Source organism: Gorilla gorilla, chromosome 15 (assembly GCF_029281585.2).
Source record: "Gorilla gorilla gorilla isolate KB3781 chromosome 15, NHGRI_mGorGor1-v2.1_pri, whole genome shotgun sequence".
Classification (NCBI taxonomy): domain Eukaryota; kingdom Metazoa; phylum Chordata; class Mammalia; order Primates; family Hominidae; genus Gorilla; species Gorilla gorilla.
In genome coordinates this window covers 27,713,566-27,731,985 of record NC_073239.2, presented here as the reverse complement: position 1 = coordinate 27,731,985, position 18,420 = coordinate 27,713,566, and the positions used below count along the sequence as shown (strand labels likewise).

The window sequence follows — 18,420 nt, the reverse complement described above, 5'->3', positions numbered from 1 at the left end:
AAAACCATAAGTCATAAAGAAGAACTGATTTCTATGAACTTACTCTTGTACTTAGCAGTGAATAGGAGCATTGCAATTATTACAAACTTTATTTGGTATAATTCCTGAAGTTACTTATACATTGATTGAGAAGCTTTTCAAAAAGTCGGTGTACCCTTGCTGTGAACAAAGTAAACCATTTTTTATTTTTGCTGTTCAATTGTTTCTGAGATTAGGATAATTTTTACAATAATATTAAAACAAAAATATTTATATTTTTCTGGTTATCTTTAAAAGTAAGGTACATATACATTATAAAACATAGTTTCCTTTGGGCTGTTGTGTTAAACAACACAATAGTATGATGAATTCATGACATAGTGGTGCTATTTTTAGGAACTTTGATTTCAGGAATTATATTTGTTAACTAAAATATATTTGTAGGGCCAATTTCTTTCACTAACCATTCCTTTTTAACATTTAAGGACACTCTACCTATTGCTATTTTGTAGACATTAACATGGATCCCATACACTCATTTAAACAGGCGTATGTCAAGTGGCTTTAAAAGTCCCTTTTCCCATGGATAAAAGGGTTTTCTTTTAAATGCAATGATTCAGAAGGCTGCCTCCACTCACCATCTCACCCTGTGTGTGTAATACGATTTATGTGAGATAGGTATTCTAATATGTTAGCCCAGGGCAGTAATTAAATGATGTTCTCTGGGGTAAGGCTGTGTGGCTTCAATTCGCAGCTCTGCCATTTACTAGTTGTTTGGTTTTGAGAACACTCTTTAGCTTCTTTATGTTTCACTTTTTAAGTCTTTATATTTGTGGTAATGGTACCTGTCTCACAGTGTTGTGGTGAGGACTGAATGAGTTATTGAATGTGTCTGGCCCAGTCTAGCCACTTAATATGTATTAACTATGTTTACCATTATCAAGTGAGAAATGTATAAAATATTTTATTAATTCACTAATTCAAGAAATATTTGTATTCTTGTTAATATAGGTACTGTTCTAGACACTGTCACTGCCCTCAAGATGTCAACAGTTCACAAAAAATGGCCAAGATAAACAATTATAAAAAAGAGTAATAAAGTGCTAAATAAAAACTGCACTTAGGGTAGTATAGCAGAACAAAGGAATTTTGACTACAAAAGTATATACATTAATAGTAACAAGAATTGGACTGCAAGATCAGAATTTGACACAACTGACATCAATAAATTTTAACAAAAAGAACCAAACATTTTTAAGAAGAGTGTATCTGACAATTTATGCATTTTTTTCTGAGAAAATAGAATAAAAGGCTACAATTCTACTACTTAAGTAATAATGGCCCTCATTATTGATTTATGTAATCCTTACATTAAAGGAAAAAGGCTTTAAAATTTTTAGAAATAGTAAGCATGCATTTTAGATTCAAATCATACACTAATTTCATCTCCTATACATATAGTATTCCATACTATGGCAGGTGGATAACAATTATTCTGCTGAGTTCCTACCTACGGATACCTGGCATTATGATGAAGATTTGCTTTCACTTTTTACAAATACTATCAAATCCCACAGGACAGAAATAAATTTCCAGTGGTCATTATTGTACTTGCTTCATCACCACCTCTCACATTGTTTATTTAAAGAAGTGGCAACAAAAGACGTAAATATCAGGGTGATTAAGTGTTTTGTATTTTTAATAATTCATATTTGTTTCTCCTTTCTTGGGAAAATAATGTGCCTGTTGTTTCTCTCTTTCTTTCTTTTTTTTTTTTTTTTTGAGACCAAGTTACACTCTGTTGCCCAGGCTGGAGTGCAGTGGTGTGATCTCAGCTCACTGCAACCTCCACCACCCAAGTTCAAGCAAGTTTTCTAACTCCTGAGTAGCTGGGATTACAGCCACACACTACTATGCTTGGCTAATTTTTGTATCTTTAGTAGAGATGGGGTTTCAACATATTGGTCAGGCTGGTCTTGAGCTCCTGAACTCGTGATCCACCTGCCTAGGACTCCCAAAGTGCTGGGATTACAGGCGTGAACCACCGTGCCCGGCTGCCTGTTGTTTCTTAAAAACCAAGATGGCACATATACACCATGGAATACTATGCAGGCATAAGACAGGATGAGTTTATGTCCTTTGTAGGGACATGGATGAAGCTGGAAACCATCATTCTCAGCAAACTATCACAAGGACAGAAAACCAAACACCGCATATTCTCACACATAAGTGGGTATTGAACAATGAGATCGCTTGACACAGGGCGGGGAACCTCACACACGGGGGCCTGTCAAGGAGTGGGGGACTGGGGGAGGGATAGCATTAGGAGAAATACCTAATGTAAATGATGAGTTGATGGGTGAAGCAAACCAACATGGCACAGGTATACCTGTGAATCAAACCTGCACGTTGTGCACATGTACCCTAGAACTTAAAGTATATATATAAAAAAAAATTTTTAGAAGCCAGAATTTCAGTAGCTGCCCCTCCCCCCACCAAAAAAAAAAAAAAAAAGCCAAGATGACTACTGTTCCATGGATGGTACATACACATGCTAAAATCGTCCAAAAGTTCAAATGGTGTGCATGGATATTTGCAATGTTTTTATTAAACCTATGTTAGGAGCTTATCTAGTTGAAAGTTTTGTTTCCTTCAAACACTACATTTGATTAGAAATGCAACCTAATAACATCTCAGTCCAAGATGGATATATAATTTTTATTTTCGGGTTTATTATTGTGAAAAATGATTCCAAACTTTGCCCAAGAAAACAAGCTTTCCTTTAAGATCCCACTGGTTATTAGCTATATGATTTAGTTTTTTAAACATAAGTTTGACTTCAAATTTATTTCAACACACACAAAATTTTTAAATAGAATTAATTTTTTGAGAAGAATCCTCTCAAAAGGCTCAGGAGATAGATGTCATGACATTTTACAAAAATTAAACCTCTGAGTACTTAAGAAACTTAACTCTGATTTTTTATCCCAACACTTTGTATGGCCAAAAATAGAATCTAAGATATGTATAAGTTGAACTTTTAAGAAGAAAACTCACTGTCTAACATGTTCTAGAATTCCATCCATGATATACTTGATTTTTTGGATATTTGTTTGTTTAATTTTGTTTTGTAAACATTGCATTTTTGGCACTTACAGTGAGAACATAAAACCAATTTACATTGTTTATATTATAACTATGAATATATAGTTGACCTGGCATAGGAAAGTCTTTTAGGAATGAGAGCAGTTATTATACTTTGCTAAGATGGGAGACAGATTTCTTCAATAAAAAACAAAATCAACATTGCATTGGAAGTGAGATCCCTGGACTGTAGTTACAATTTTACTACAGTATTACTAGGTTCTACTAGCTGAAGAAACTTGCTCTAATTATGTTAGTTTCCTTATTTGTACACATAATAAACTTACCTATTCTCCTATCTTTGGAGATGGTTTTAGAAGAAAAGGCACATGCTGTATGTTTCATGGGATAATAATGTAAAAATGACATATTTTTATGATATCTGGAAAAAAATTAAAAAATAGCAAGGTGATGATCTAGCCAACAATTAGCAATGTGATATCTGTAACAAAAAGTCTCTTAGTGGTGAGCACTTACTTCCTCAATCATATCTTGAAGACAGAGGTGGTAAAATTATAGCAGGGTTTAAAAATTAGGTATTAACAATGAGAAACTGAGATAGTCAATCAAATCTAAAAAGAAAACTTCTTGTTAATTTTAAATGAAAAGCAAGATGTTTGATTTAGTTCCTGTATTTAGTTTCCAGAAGTTTTTGTGGGTTGATGAAACTACTCTTTCAGTTATAATGGTTGTGGATTTGTTGTTGTTGTTGTTGTTGTTGTTGTTTCATTTTATTTTGTTTTACCAAGAGCTAAGTAAATGGAATTCATTTTACTTACTTTTTAAGTTGGGGTAAAATCCAATTAAAAATTACACATTAAAGCTTTAAATGAATAATGTCAGTCTTTTCCAGCTTTGACTGGATCATTTAATTAAATATGTAAGGGGATTTAGGAATGAAATATCAAAATTAGCCATTTGCCTACTACAAATCATGTGAAAATAAGTTATTACTTTACATTATCTAAGTGCAAGAAGCAAGAAATGAATTTCAGAAAGATGCAGGTTTCTGCCTCTTGACTAATCTTACCTCCGAAATACAACAATACTTAAAATGACTAAAACAAACAAACAAAAAACAAAAACTATAACCCAGCGCCAGGAAATTAACCTTAATAATTGAAAAGCCTGACAAATCTCAAGTCCAACTACAATATTATTTCATCATAAGGGGAAGATTCTGGTACCCCGTAGAAGTTCCTTCCAAAGGTGGCATCTACGATATCATCTGAAGACAGGAAAACAAAATTACTGTCCTCAAATAAAAGTGGCGTTTAAGGCTGGGCGCTGTGGCTCACGCCTGTAATCCCAGCACTTTGGAAGGCCGAGGCGGGCGTATCACCTAAGGTCGGGAGTTCGAGACTAGCCTGACCAACACAGAGAAACCCCGTCTCTACTAAAAATACAAAAGTTAGCCGGGCATGGTGGCAGGTGCCTGTAATCCCAGTTACTCGGGAGGCTGAGGCAGGAGAATCGCTTGAACCCAGGAGGTGGAGCTTGTGGTGCGCAGAGATCCTGCCATTGCACTCCAGCCTGGGCAACAAGAGCAAAACTCCGTCTCAAAAAAAAAAAAAAAAAAAAAAAAAAAAGTTGCATTTGGAAAACGTGTGTTAAACTTTCATACCCCATAAGTAGCTTAAAGAAATGTTAAAGTGTAGAACAAAACTAATTCTGTAGAGTGAAAAATTAGTGGTGCTATAATCTTACTACCAAGAAGATCTTGAATTATAGTAAAATAAGAGATGATTGCAATATTAGAGAAAATGATGGAAATAGAAAAACAACAAGAAATTTCTTAGGAAATGTAGCAGTTAGTAATTTGAAAATAATAATAATAAGAAAAATGAAAATTTTCTTGAAATGAAAGACCCTCTAGACCAAGGGACAGCGAACTTTTTCTTTAAAGAGCCAGATAGTAAATATGTTAGGACTTGTCAGGTAGTCTCTGTCATAACTTCTAACTTCTTAACTCTGCCAATATAGCATGAAAGCAGCCATAGACGACATATTTAAAAATGATTGACCATAGCTGTGTTCCAATAAAACTTTATTATAACAAGAAGCACAAGCTAGATTTGGGCTCAGTCTATATTTTGTGGACTCTGCATTACACAACTATTTCTCAAGTTTTATAGGTTTGAAAACAGCAGTGATAATCCTTACAAGTTACAAAAAGTAAAACTAGTTATTTTACAGATGTAAGAGATAAATTGTGTCTTTAAACCTTACTTGACAATTTTGGAAAAAAAATACCAGTAGTATTACCAGTATTAGAAATATCAGTAGTATTTCTAAGTACTAAATTTAGAATAAAAATTAACTTGACAATTTGACATTAAAGTTTCACAGCTTAAAGATCACTAGAAGAGACAATGAAAACCTAAAAATAAATGAAAAACATCTACAAGAGATAAGGAAATGATAACATTAATAAAAAGTATGGTTAATATAATAAAATAGAATTAATTTTAACTTAAACTAAAGATTAGGTACTTATATGAATATAAAAACCTCAAAAAGAAATTTTCAGGTGAATATGACACATTCAAGTATCTGGATTTCTTATCTCTCTGGGGACAGAATTTAATGTTTTTTAAGATAGTGGAAATGAGTGTAAACTATTTGGGACTGATGTAAAATATATTAATGGTAGAAATATTTGAAAAATACTAGATTATTTTAAAATGAACTTTTACACTGCAGAAACCACAGAAATTGTATAAGCAAAAAGCAAAGCAAAAACAATAACAACACAAAACAATAACTATGAGAGAAGAGTGACATAAATCTATCAATTATCCCACTAAATATAAATAGTTCTCTTGGAAGAGAAAAATGATTGACTGAATAGCAAACAAGCTCTAGCAATCTTTTGCCTTTAAGTGATACTATTAAAACCAAATGGACAAATATTTTTGAATCATCTAAGGTACTTTAGCCTATGGAAATAAAGAAAAAGAGGTTACTATAATCCTTTTTGGTACAGTAGCTTTCACTGTTTTAAATATTAAAATAAATATTAAAAGAAATAAATAATTTGACAGTATATTAATAGATCATCAAATAAGGAAAACCTAGTAATATTGAACTATATGTTCCAGATAGTAGCAACATAAGACATGAAAGTTAAAAAAAAAACTAGAAAGAACAGAAATATAATGTTGATATATTTAATCCGAAATCACAATGGTAGTTTGTGCAGATATAAGCATTAGTAAAAGTATTACAGAAGGCAGCAAACCAAAAAAAAAAAAGAATCCACAAAAGTAAATAATGGAATATGGCAATAAAAATGCTAATTTTTATATCTAAAGCCTTTGGACTTGAACACTAAAGATAAAATGGAAATAGAAATAATTAAATGAGACAAAATACAAGAAGATAAGAAAAGGAGAAGGAGGAGGAAGGAGAGAAAGAGGAGATAGGAAAAGTTGGAAGAAATATAAACTTTTTATCACCAATAAGTACCTTGTGGATGACAAAATTGATGAACTGGCTTGTTTAGTGAAAATAAAAATGAAATAAAGTGTAATGATTAATAGTGGATTCTCTCTCTCTCTCTTTTTGTTTTGTTTTGTTTTGTTTTTTGAGACGGAGTTTCCCTCTTGTCTCCCATACTAGATTACAGTGGCGCGATCTCGGCTCACTGCAACCTCTGCCTCCCCAGTTCAAGTGATTCTCCTGCCTCAGCCTCCTGAGTAGCTGGGATTACAGGCACCGGCCACCATGCCCGGTTAATTTTTGTATTTTTAGTAGAGACGGTGTTTCACCATGTTGGCCAGGCTGGTCTCAAACTCCTGACCTCAGGTGATCCACTGGCCTTAGCCTCCCAAACTGCTGGGATTACAGGTGTGAGCCACCAGGCCCAGCCTAGGAGTTGATTCTTATTCGGCAACTTATCTTCTCCAAGCTTAAGTTTTATGAATCTTGCAACAAGTATGATAATAATAATATGATCCCTATCAAAATTCCAACATGTTATTGCAAAAGTAAAAAAAAAAAATCCTAAAATTTATATGAAACCTCAAGGGACTCTGAGCAGCCAAAACAGTCTTGAAAAAGAAAATCAGAGTGGTCTCACACCTGATCTCAAAACTTATACAAAGCTACAGTAATCAAACCAGTGAGGTACTTGCAAGAGACAGACACATAGACCAGTAAAATAGATGAGACAGCCCAGAGATAAACACTCACATATACGAACAAATGATTTTTGACAAGGATGTCAAAATCATTCATTGGGAAAAGGACAGGCAAAAGAATGAAATTTGGCTCTTACTTTGTACCACATACGAAAATTAACTTAAAATGGATAAAAGTTCTACATATAAAAGCTAAAACTATAAAACTGTTAGGAGAAAACATAAAGAAAAATCTTCATGATGCTGAATTTAGCAATTATTTGTTAGATATTGCACCAAACTCACAGGCAACAAAAGAATTAACAGATAAATTGATCTACACCAAAATTAGAAACTTGTGTACCAAAGGACACAATCAACAGAGTGAAAAGGCAACCCACAGAATCAGAGAAAATATTTGAAAATTATATGACTGAAAAGGAGTTAATATCCAGAATATATCAAGAACTCCAGAAGTGCCTGTGGCTCACAAAAATCATAAAGTATCCCTGTTAGTAAGTCTAAATGGGGTATTTTTAAGAATCTTCTCAAATGATTTTTGAAGAAGGTATACCCCAGGCCACATTTGAGAAATTGCACTCTTTTTTTTTATTTGTCTTACTTTTGACTCAGATAGATTTATTTAAAAATTGTTACTTAATTTTTTAAAGAAAAAATTATTAAGAACATTATTTCTTTATATAGAAAATGATCCTAATTCAAAGAAAGAATATATAACTTATCTTTGTTACAGTTAGGAATAAAATGAATAAACTACGTTAGAAGATCAAACCAAAGAAAGTGACAAGTAACTTCATTCATAAATTGAGATATTAAAACTTTAAGTAACATTTTAGCTCATATCACAGAGTAAAAAAAATTAAATTATGTATGTTTCCATTATGACTGAATAGAATATAGCACAGCCAAGGAATGCTAGTATAAAGTAGGAGCAATTATTAATATAGTTCACATTAGTAGGAAAGATAATTCAAAAAATGTATAATTACTTCAATAAATGATGAGAAGATGATTTTTACCTGTTCTTAATTAAAACACTAAAAATTATGTTTGGTGTATTTCATTCTCAGCATGACAGAGTGTATATTTAAAACCTGTAGATAACATTATACTTAATTGAGACAATATGGTTATTCTCTTTAAAAATAAGAATAAGTTAAGAATATGTTTTCTACTCACTCTTATTTCATAATATACCAGAGCATACTGGGACATAAACTATTCAAAAAGGAAGATAATTAATAAACAAATATAGGGAAGTAAAAAATACAGAAAACTTTCTACAAATAAAATTATTACATACTTAAACATGAAAAAAATCATTTCAAAAATTTCCAAGGCAATACAATGATAATTAAAACCTCCATAAACAGCTCAGTATTATGGTATGAATGGAAGTGAACAGTGCCTGGAAACAGAAGTACTAGAAGTTCGTAGTTCCACTTTTTTCTGCCCACCCATTTCCAATTTGTGGTATGTTTGTTTGATGTACTTTGAACTAGATCATGAAGCAAAGATGTAGCTAATGCATAGGCATCTCCAAATTATCAACACAAAATTAATCATATGTCCATATGCCTTGTGGAAGAGGGGCAAGATCTGTCCCTGAGTGTTTACTCAATTACATACAATGCTTGGAATGTTTCCCTTCTAAAACTCATGTTAAAATTTAATTGCCCTTGTAGCAGTATTAAGAGGTGAGAACTTTGAGAGGTGACTAGGCAATGAGAACTCCAGCCTCATGGGTAAGGATAAGTTTGGATAAGTTTGGACTCCTCTTGCCCTCTCTTGCCCTTCTGCCTTCTGCTATAGGATGGTGCAGCAAGAATGTGCTCACCAGATGCTGGCCCCTCAATCTTTGACTTCCCAGCCTCTGGAACTATAAGCCAATAAATTTCTGTTCATTATAAATTATCCAGTCTCAGTTGTTCTGTTATAGCAGCAAAATGGACTAAGACACTCATACTCATAAAAGATACATGTACATACACTCACAAGTACATACATAACTAATTAGGAAGGCACTGATGTTAAATACTCTATGGCAGAGTTTGGCAAACTTATGCAAAAGGCAAGATAGTAAATATCTTGCTTTGTGGTTCAACAGGCAAAAATGAAGATATATAGGTACTTATAAACAAAAGAGAAAATTTCCACAATTTTTACTGATAATTTCAAAATGTAATAATAATTATGTACTTTCTAATAAATTGGATCTATGGATAGTATTTTGCTGAATTTTGGTTCAAAATCAGTATTCCTCATCAAATCAATTTCACATATTTGTCTGTTAAAGTTGATCTGTAAGAAAGTGTTACATAATTTATCTTTTAAAATATCTTTTTGCACAGATAAGTATTGCCAAATACTGATAGCAGTCCACTAGTTATGGCCCAAATTAAACATTTTTCACTTATAAGCATTTATAGAATTGTTAGATTTTTCTGTTGATATTTGCCCTTCAGCATTTCATTACATTGCAGATTAGTCACTTCCAGTTAGAAGTTAGGTGGAGACTCTTTAGCTGCACAGGTAAAAGGCATTTGAAATATATAAATTTCCTTTGCACTTGCATTGAAGCCTGAAAAACACTGCTGGAAATATAGTCTGAGTTCATAAAATACAACCACTAATTTATTTTTTTCTGAGAATGGATATCTTACATCTTGTTTTAACTTGTGTCCTTGTGGGAAATGTATAAAGCAGCTTCATTTACTTGTTATCCAAACAGTATTAGTTGTCTTAAAATTAACTTTACCATAGTATATTTCTCATGAACTAACCACTGTTTTCCTTGTAATTTTAGCTTGAATTTATTAATAAACACTACCAATTCTGCAGCAAAAGCTTATTTCCAAAGCCACTCCATATTTGATAATATTGGTTGAGTATGCTTCTTCTTATTAAAAAAATTCAATCTTGACCCTGAGGTTAAACAAAACCACAATAAAACTTTACCACTACTAAGCCATGGAATTGTTGTAAACATTGACATTCAAGTATTTGTGTGGACATGGGTTTTTAAAAACATTTGGGTGAATACCTAGGAGTGCAATTGCTGGATTATATGGGAGGTCTATGTTTAATTTAAAAGAAACTGCCAAACTGCCTTGTAAAGTGGCTGTATTATTTTGCATTCTCCAAGTAGTGAATGAAAGTTACGATTGTTCCACATCCTAGTCAGCATTTCTTACTGTTCACTTTTGGAATTTTAGGCATTCTAATAGATGTATAGTGGTATCTCATTGTGATTTTGATTTGCATTTCTTTAATGAAATTATGTTGATCCCCTTTTCATGTGTTTATTTGCCATCTCATATATCATTTTTGAGTAAAGTGTCTGCCCAGATATTTTGCTATTTTAACTTGATTTTTATTGTTGAGTTTTAAGTTATACTTACATATGCTGAGTGCAAGTCATTTATCAGGTATGTCATTTGCAAATATTTTATCCTGGCCCGTGATTTGTGTTTTTATTCTCTTCTCAGTCTTTTACAGAGCAAAACTATTTAAGTTTGCCAAAGTACTACTTCTTTTTTTAAATTCAATCACATTTTTTTTTATGAATTGTGCTTTGGGTATTTTATCTAAAAAACCATCACCAAACCCAAGGTCATGCAGATTATTTTTCTAGAAATTTTAGTTTTACGTTTTAAGTTAGGTCTATGATCTATTTTTAGTTAACTTTTGTTTAAGATGTTAAGTATGTGTCTATACTATTCTTTTTTGCATATTCATATCCCATTTTCCTAGCAACATTTGTTGAAAAACTATCCTTTCTCCCCTGAGTTACCTCCCCCTATTTGCCAGCAATCAATTGATTATATTTGTGTGGACTCTTTATTCTGTTTTATTGTTAACATACATCTATACTTTTTTAAATAACACACTGTTTTCATTACTGTAGCTTTATAATAAGTCTGGAAATCTGGTAATGTGAGTATTCCAACTTTCTTCTTTTTCAGAATCATCTTGGCTATTTTAGATCTTTGCCTTTCCATATGGAGTTTAGAATGAGCTTGCTTATACCAACAAAAAAGCTTGTTTAGATTTTGATTGAGATTGCATTGAATCTATAGACCAAATTGGAGAGAACTGACATCTTAACAATATAAAGCCTTCCAATTTATGAACATTGTATATATCTCCACTTATTTAGATATTATGTGTTTCTTTCATCAGTGTCCTGTAGTTTTCTGTATAGTAGATTTATTACTTAAGTACTTCCTTTTTTATTTGTGCTGTTGTAGATGGTTGATGACTTTGAATTTCATACTCTAATTGTTCATTGCTAGCATATAAGAATAAAATTGATCTTTTATGTTCATCTCTATCCTGTGACCTTGCAATTTTCACTTATTCGTTCCAGGAGATTTTTGTAGTGTCTGTGAGATTTTCTACATATCTAATTATATCATTTGCAAATAAAGGCTGATTCACTTCTTTTCCTCCAATTTTATGCCTTTTACTTCTTTATCTTGCATCTTATTCTTGCTAGGAATTTCAGTATAATATTCATACCTTGTTTTTTAACTTACTGTTTTTTTCACCTCTTGTCCTTAGTTTGTTGAACAACTGTTCTCGCTAAAAGGCTAATAGTCTTAAATTTATTTTCTATAGACGTTTTTATTTGTCTGTTGCAATCAAATATGATTTAATTAACTCGCCATTGGTGAATCACATTCCTTGCTTGGCTAACAAATGAACCTCTCAGAAACTGTAGTTTTATGCTCATTTCAATGTGAGTGTGTGTGTGTGTGTGTGTGTGTGTGTGTGTGTATAAAAATGCTGCCGTGATAATAAATTCCATTTTGCATTTACTAATTTTTCTAACCATCATGGTGAATTGGGGCTGCTATGATGAATACTTGCTCTGGTAATGTCAACTTATATTTTGTACTTTTAGCATAGTTATAGTGTAAATAAATTTTATTTTACCAAATTCAATAACAAATCCACACTCCACTATATCTTAAAAGCTTTTCTTTTTTTTTTGTTTTGACATAATGGATATGCATGCATAATAAGAATAATAGTAAAATGTCACGGTATGCAGACACATGTGATGCCTGAAATGCTGTCGATTGTTAACTGTAACACTGGGATTTGTAGTGTCCTGGGCATCACTGTGAAACACTGAGAGAGACACGTGCAGTCTCTGGAGCAATATCTCTACTTTTGTAGCTCAAAACAGCCCTAGGTAAGTATATATGTGAATGACCATTGCTATGTTTCAAGAAAACTTTATTTGTGGACACTGAAATATGAATTTCATATAATTCTCGTATGTCATGAAGTATTAGGCCTCTTTTATTTTTTTCAAACCATTTAACAATGTAAACACTGTTCTTAGCTTGCAGACCCTGGAAAAACAAGTAGTACAGAGGATTTGGCTCATGGACTGTAGTTTGCTGACCCCTGCTTTAGCGCTGTAAAAAATCTAGAGAAGGTGGAGAGGGGGCATAAATCTTTTATAAAAAGACATCAAACTAGGGCTAGGCCAGTGTCCTGCCATATGTTCTGAGAAAGGGCAAGTCTGTGTGTGTATGTGTATATGTACACATATATATGGATGAGTACGTGTGTACATATTTAAGTGAAGGAAATTGTATGTATTTGTGCCTACATGTGTGTATTAATATGTGCATATATATGAGTGTATATATGTTTTTGTGCATATTTCTGTGTTTATGTGTGATTAAAGACTCAGGATTAAATCATGTATTTTTTCTCGTAAGATGTATATATAGATATTTGACTGTTGATAATGTAGAGATGCCAATTTTAGCTGTATCTTGGCTTCAAGATCTAGTTCAAAATTATACTTTGTTACTCAATTATAAAAGAGTCGAGATATGTCTCTTTCAGTAACACTGTTCCTTTTACCAGCTAACCATAACTACTCAGGTAATTACACTGCATTTAGTGCCAAAATTTAAGCATCCATGCCACCAAGACATTTTTCCGTTTTTTTTTTGTTTTTTTGCTTTTAATTTCATTTAAAATCTTGTATTAAAAGATATTGCTCTTCTTGGGAGTTTTGCAACTTAATTTCTTATCTAGTTCAAATTTTATTTTTCTTTTCTAAGATGCTATTCAACATTTGAAGTGTTGGATACATTATGGATAAAGGGGGAAATATCAACTATAACTTTGTTTTTGCTGTCTGTTATGACTATACATGGGGGTGGGGGTAGGGTGGACAGGTCAGCACATATTTTCTTGCCAATTCCATATGTGAAATTCATGGGATACTCAGAAAATATTGTGTGCCTCCATCTACTCAGCTGGAAAGTAGGATTTTAAAAAATGGCTTGCAGAGAGAATATGGAAGGTATGGTGTGTGGCAATTGAAGAGGACAGTAGGAGATTCCCAACACATTACATATCTCAAATGATGAGCACTTCAAGTAATATAACAAGGAGCAAAAGGTTATTATCAAACACTGTCTTAGACAACAAGAGGGTTTCCTGCTGTCTGTAGGGATGAGACAACATAAAGTACTGTTGGCTCCAAGATATTTAGAAGTCATTTTATCATACAATTTACTTCTATCCTATAAGCTTCCAGAAACATTTGAAAGGAAAGAAAGCCTTTGGCAAAGGAACAGTCACTGGATCCATCATGTGTAAACTATTTTCCTAATTATACAATTTTTATTTTTTCAACATCGAATTATTCCATGTATGTGGGCTGGTATTTTGGGAAAAAACTATCATTTGATATTTTATTATATTATTTCCAAGAAATATTCTAATGATTGTTTTTCACTTTTTTGAAATTACAGCATTTTAAAAAGGTTGTACATCTAGCAATACCTAACAAAATAGGAAATCAACTTGGTAAGTAATGTATTACAACTTTCATTTTTAATACGCATTTTGCCTAGTTCAAATAGGACATTTATACCTATAATTAAATCTTAAAGAAACTCCTGTCTTCCAAACACATATATGTGTCTATTCTCTCCAATGGTAGGAAAACAAAATCAGACTCACACAAATTAAAACTAGAGTGAACATATCAGTCATTATTTATAAATCCAGAGAATTAGAACATAGAATGTAGAAACAGTATATTAGGTATTACATGGGAATTTTTTTTAATCCTGTAGTTATGATGGTGAACTGTCTTTGAATGTACAATTTATGGCTACTAGAATTGTTTTTATGCTAAAATTACTGATAATGTGAATCCTCAGTATCTGTGGAAAATAGATTCTGCATTGCTACTTAAGGTAGATGTTTACTTCTTTTCCTATTTAGAGCTGAAAGTCCTTTCTGCTTTAGTTCAGGCAAGCAAAGCTAAATAAAGTTAATAATGTTTCCCTGACCACCTATATTTCTTAATTACCTGTGATTCTATGCACCTTGGTAGTATAAGAAGGTTGCACAACTCCACATTTTTGACATCTTGAGAAGAAAAGAAGTGGAAGCAGGAGATCCAAACAAAATCCATGCTAGATAACTACTAAATTGATCAGACATTTGGTGTTTTGAGTAAACTGCAGGTAAATTGCCCTCTTTAACCCCAGATTGGACCTTTGTAATCAGCCACCATTTCAGAAACTTACATGACCCAATTACTGTGTCTCTGAGTGTCTTTCTTTAAATACCTCAGTTTGACTTGAAAAAGAATTGGAGATTACAACAAAAATTAAATCAATATAAAAGTATTTAATTTATATTTGAATACTTGATCTTAACTGAACCTAATTATGAGTTTTCTTTCTGTTTACAGATAAGGACATTTTCTCCTAAAACTGTTAGATTTTATCATCTGTATAACATACATTTTTTCATCTCTATAGTATGAAAACATCCATATGGATATGCATCATTGCTTTTCAGGTGTCAAAATTTGTGGATAAATATATAGTTTATAAGAAGCAAATAAGTGGCAAATAACAAACTGTGACTATTAAAGTAATATGAAATTCAAATTCAAATAAAAATACGTGTGTGACTAATAAATAAAGCTGATAGCTCAGGGTTCAAAGTAAGAAAGAACTAGTTATATTAATGAAGTCATTTAACTTAGCTATAAAACAATAAAAAGCAAGAACTTATTGAAAATTATAACTCTGTTTAATTTCTTGATAAATCAGTCAACATCGTTTCTACTGAAATTATCTCTATTCCCAACACATTATTGTTTCCAGTTCACATTATGCTCAGAAAGGACGGATTTTCATCACATAGAATGGTTTAATTTGGTTAATTGTGTTTCTTTCTCAGTATACCATCTGTTTGAATCAGGCTTAAGTTGAAGATATCTGAAACTACTCTGGCTATTTAAAGCAGAAAAGGATTTAATACAGGAATTAAGTTCATACAAATTTATTGGAAAGCCGGGATAACAGGATCCAGTACCTCAGAAGTAACCCACCCGGAGAATTTCTACTTCTGTTGTAATTAAGGATCTGTAGTACTGTCACTGCAACCATACGCTCTAGAAATACAGCTTTAGGTATGCAACCCATAGATTAGAAAACTATGTACTGTTGACTCCAGAGCCACATTACATCTGTTATATTGGCACAAGCAAAAATGGATGCCTGGAGGCCTTTCAATATTCAGAAATTATTGGGCACTGGGATCTGTGAAAATGCTGTTGTAGAAAAATCCAGGGCCCCTATGATTATGCTGACCAACAGAAACGGTAGACCTGTGGCTTTCAAACTACCCTCCTTTCAAATATCACGTTACTATATTTTATTGTCCAAACCTAAACCACATTCTGTGTTCCATCTGCAAAAGAGACTCAGAAATGTGGATTTTAGCTTATCAGCATCAAAAGTGTAGGAAAGCTTAGTATTGATGGTGGTGTGGACAGTGAGCACAAATCCACCAGAACTCCCACTATTCTTCTGTTTGTCCATTTCCTGACCATTCATGCTTCTCTTCATGTACATACATTTCCAAACAATATTATCTACAACAATCAATTTTCACCCAATCCAATGCAATGATTCTCCCATACAAATAAAACCTACTTATACTGTTCCCAAAAGAAGCCAAGCTTCTATTAGTCATAGACTCCTCTGGATGATGTCAATTCCTCTTCCAGTGCACTTATCTTCCCGTCTACATATTTAATAAAGTTATCAAAAAACAACACATACTATGAAGTGGGAGAATGGAATATAAAAAAGGAAATATGTCTACATAGAATAAAATACATAAAGAAAACGGAAGTAAATATGGCATTTGTTTATCTGAATGGTCATAAGATGATGATTGGTATTCAGAGCATCCTTTTTCTACTCTGAATTTCATGCTCCTGTTATATCCTTAGCTCTATGGCATTAGATGGTGGGTGGGTTAAAGCCAATCTTCATTCTTTATGGGTCTGAGCCACTGGTGGCCTTGGCTATCTTGAACTGCTGAAATTGTACATGAATTTTTAACTCTGGACATGGTAATTTGATGACACATCCCAACAAGTCCTGTAAAACACAGATTCTTACAAGCTGCCTGATACACACTTTAATACCAACCCTGAATCCCCTTAAAACCAAGATCAATCTTCCTATCCAACAGAGTAACCTCTTTTTTTCTCCTCTTTTTTAAAAAAAACTTTATGGTCATAAGGACACCCAAATAGCCTGTTAGTAGTTTTAACTTCCAGTTGTAGGAACCAGTGTGCTATCTTGTGGAAATATTACTTTCTTGGAAATTATAGCCTCTAAATCAAAAGAGGTCAATGTTGTGGGATGAAGAAGGAAATTTTTGCAAAAGAACACACCCTCAATTTCCAGATCATATATTCTCATTACAGGAGAAAAATGTACTAAAATGAATGTGCTCCGTTTTGGCTTTCAATACCTATTAAGTTGGTCACTCGTCACTGGGACTTCTGCTGATGCTGCCACAGAAAAGTCCAGTGTTACCATGAACATGCCAATAAGCAGAAACAGCAGAATCAGTGGGAGCACAGACCTACCATGCTCCTGCTTCCAAATCTCATGTTAGTTTCTCATATTGCTTGAGCATGGATAACATCTCAACCCATCTGCAAAGGAATCTTGGAAATATAACACGTTGAAAGGAAGATGGAATGGATATTGTGTGCCACTCTCTCCAATCCCATATGCCGTCTAACTTTACTGATACAGCATTCTTTTTAACTCAGTTCATGGGTCATCCACTTCTTCCTTCTTGCCTTATTTATTAATTAATTTGTTATTGTTGTTATTTGTGATAATAACACTTAAGATCTACTCTGAGTAAATATTTAAGTATGTAATACAATATTATTAACTATAGGCACTACATTGTAAAGTACATCTGTAGAACTTATTTATCTTGTGCAACTGAAACTTTGTACCCCTTTCCTAATATCTCTCTATTTCGCCATTCCCTAACCCCTGATAGCCACCTTTCTACTCTGTTTCTGTGAGTTTCACTATTTTAGATACCTCATATAAGTGGTTTCATGCAGTATTTGTCCTTCTGTGTCTGACTTACTTCACTTACCATAATGTCCTTCAGGTTCATTCATGTTGTTGCAAATGGCAGGATTGCCTTTCTTTTTAAGACTTAGTCATATTTCTTGCATTTATGTGCCACGTTTTCATTATCATTTTATCCATTTATGAGCTTTTATGTTGCTTTCGTATCTTGACTGTTGTGAATATGCTGAAATGAACATAGGAGTGCAGATATGTCTTCGAAATCCTGATTTCTATTCCTTTGGATATACAACCAGACATCAAATTGCTGGATTGTACGGAAGTTTTATTTTTGTTCTTTTGAGGAATCTCTACACCCTTTTCCATAGCGGCTATAGCAATTAACAGTGCCACCATTAGTACAAGAGTTTCTTTCTCTTCACATCCTCACTACCAATTGTTATTTTTTAAATATTAGTCATTATAACAGGTGTGAGGTTTTAATTTAATTTTATTGTGATATTAATTTGCATTTCCCTGATGACTAATGATATTGAGCATTTTTTCATATACCTGTTGGCCATTTGTACATATTCTTTGAGAAAATGTCTATTCAGTTCTTTGCCCATTTTTTCCATGATTAAAAGTGGGATATGAAGTCTTCAACTATTATGGTATTGCTATCTATTTCTCCTTCAGAGCTGTCAATGTTTATTTTATATAGTTAGATGCTCTGATTTTGATGCATATTTATTTATAAT

General features: G+C 32.8%; 1 long non-coding RNA gene across 1 annotated transcript in view; it reads left to right on the top strand.

Moving 5' to 3' along the window:
- LOC134757177 (uncharacterized) overlaps positions 1 to 18,420 on the top strand; it is a 144,459-nt gene that overhangs the window by 85,863 nt on the left and 40,176 nt on the right. Inside the window, exon 3 of the long non-coding RNA XR_010130872.1 lies at positions 14,054 to 14,108. This is a non-coding gene — a long non-coding RNA (uncharacterized lncRNA). The remainder of the gene's footprint in view (positions 1 to 14,053; positions 14,109 to 18,420) is intronic.